The sequence below is a fragment of the Carlito syrichta genome, unplaced genomic scaffold (genome assembly GCF_000164805.1).
Source record: "Carlito syrichta isolate Samal-C Ts95f unplaced genomic scaffold, Tarsius_syrichta-2.0.1 Scaffold315801, whole genome shotgun sequence".
Lineage (NCBI taxonomy): Eukaryota > Metazoa > Chordata > Mammalia > Primates > Tarsiidae > Carlito > Carlito syrichta.
This window is the reverse complement of record NW_007259897.1, coordinates 538,415-540,907: the sequence shown is the minus strand read 5'-3', so window position 1 is coordinate 540,907 and position 2,493 is coordinate 538,415. Positions and strand designations below refer to the sequence as shown.

Genomic DNA, 2,493 nt, shown 5'->3' with positions numbered 1-2,493 from the left:
GTTCCAGCTACTTGGAAGGCTGAGGCGGAAGGATTGCTGGAGCCCAACAGGTCGAGGCTGTTGTGGCCGGGAGCAGCCACTGCACTCCAGTCTGGGCGACAGAGTGAGACTTCAACTCAAAAAAAAAGAAAGAAAGAGAGTTGAAGCACTTAAAATCATGGATCCTCTCTAGGCATAAGAGAGAAAGAGGGGGAGAAATGCAAATTTTAAAATGAAGTTTCCATTAAATGATTATTTTTTTCTTGTTCATGTGTCAGTCTCTCCCTATTTTCACAGGCCCTCGCCATCTCAAATGCATCATCAAGAGCTATTTTCTCACCATGAGATGACTACCAAACTCTCACAATGAGATTGAAAAAGACTTTAAAAGGGAAAAAAAAGCAAAAGACACATTCTTAAGCACTTTTAATCACTGCAATTCTGCCCCAGTGGGAGTTGGTCACTCCACACAAGCCTAAGGCTCAGAAGGAAAAAAACCCGACAATTTATTAACCTGACAAACAAAAATATCAGCCAGTAAATTCATTTCAGTGAGAAAAAAAAAACCCACTGGGGAGAACAGTTTGAGTGGGGAGGGGAGCAGAACTGATATCATGGTGCCTACTCTAAGCAAAACATTATAAAAGAAGCAACCAAGAGCTGAGGGAAGGAAAAAAAGCACCTCTCCGGCAAACAAATGTCTACAGCAGCAAATCTGGGGAACAGATTCCTGGGCAACAGGAGGAACCAGCGAAACTCGCAACTCTTCTAGCACCATCATACCCAGTGATTTCCCAAGAAATAATTTCAGAATGGAGGGAGGGTGAAAACTTTCCCAGCCCCTGAGCCCCGAGATGTACAACCATGTCCCACCACTAGGTGGCAAGCTGCAAAGGCTGCAAGACCCGGGCAGTTTTCTCTTTCCTCCCCCTCCAGGACCACTGCCCCCCGCACAGAGGTGAGTCCATGGGTCCCCACCCTCATCCAGTTCGCCAAACTTGTCAGGTTAGGGGAAAAAAACAACTCAGGCCTTAGAACCTGAAGCCACCAAGTAACAGCCTCTCCTAAAAAGCTGAGCAACGGGAGGAAGAGGAACCTGCATATTTTAAACTCTGCTGGGGTTTTCAAAGTGCCGCCTTCCGGTGGGGCTTTCAGAGCAAACCTTCCGGGTGGTGGCTTTACAGCGACAAGTGACAACGAAAGTACGACGCGAATGCCGGGCGGAGCCGCTGAAACCCAGCCCACGGCTGGGTGGCTGTGCATCACAGATCGGCACAGTGTGCAGGGAGCCACAAGGGGATGGAACCGGCTGGGTAAACATGAGTCGTTTTATTGCTGGCCAGAAATTCTGCCCTTCATTCATCAAAGTGAGAGAATGAAAATATTAAGTCGGCAAGGCATTTTCATGGGCTGCTCACTGAATGTCCTTCTAAAGTCAAGCCCTTATTTAGTCTGCCTTCCACCTTGGGTATCAAATAAACCCTCCTCCCTTGACAGGGGAAGACCTCTTCCCCTTTTACAAAAAGGCTGAACACCAGACTCCAAATCTTGGCAAAAGCGATGTTACCTAAATTTCAGGTATTCCCAAACATCTATGTGGACATACCCATAACACAATCATTTTAGGAAGCGTCTAAGTTTCTACCTACCTCCCCCCACCTTTTTAAAATTTTTTTCACCTCAAGGAATAGTCAAAAAATGTGTTTACAGTATTTGACTCAGGATCTTACTCCATTTAGACAATATTTCCTGCCAGCTAAATGCAGAAAATCTAATGATTTGCATTTTTAAAAAGCAGCTAAGCACCAGCACAGTTACCTTTCTTTTCTTAACTAAGCCAAAATCAGTTTCGGTTGTTACAACCTCAAAAAAGGAAAACACTCATACACACCCTGAAATGCTGAGTTATTTTCTAGCTGTTCTATACAGTCTTGCTTTGATTATATTCTGTGAACAGACTAATTCCTCAACATCTTACTTTGCCTTTAAAAGCCTTCCTTCCACCCGACGGGATTTCCCTAAGAAACATCCCAGCGGATGGCTTCCAGCAATAGTCTGTATCAACTCAGCCTGCGCAGGCAAAGACTTGGCTTCCACTAGTTCCACCCTTCGCCGCTCACACACACACACCAATTCACACAGAACCATCCCAGACTGACTCGAAAAGCTATTTCATGCGCACGTTTGCCCGTCGCTCCCTGAACGAACGCTTTTCCAACGGATCTTTCGACAGCCGCCGAGATGGCCCGATCTGGAGGGTGAGGGTGGAAACTAGGATACGCTTTAGCATCCTGACCCCTGCAATCCTCCCCGCCCAAGTCCCAATCCCCTAAGCCCGAGGGCAGGAACCCCGAAGGGTCTGCAGAGCGGCACGGCGAAGTGTCCCGCTCGCGAGCACCTCGGCGACTGCGGGCATCCCGCACGGCACAGCCCCAGCCCACACGCCGCCCGACACCCGCAGCCTGGCCCGCGGCGAAGGCGCCAGGCAGGCACGCACCGGCCCTGCCGCTTACC

At 48.5% G+C, this 2,493-nt stretch overlaps 1 protein-coding gene across 1 annotated transcript in view; it reads right to left on the bottom strand.

Annotated features, from left to right (window-relative positions):
* GRK5 (G protein-coupled receptor kinase 5) overlaps positions 1 to 2,036 on the bottom strand; it is a 231,844-nt gene extending 229,808 nt beyond the window's left edge. The window contains exon 1 of the mRNA XM_008073260.2: positions 1,798 to 2,036. The gene's annotated coding sequence lies outside the window, so the exon portion shown is untranslated. The remainder of the gene's footprint in view (positions 1 to 1,797) is intronic.
* Positions 2,037 to 2,493: the final 457 nt, after the last annotated feature.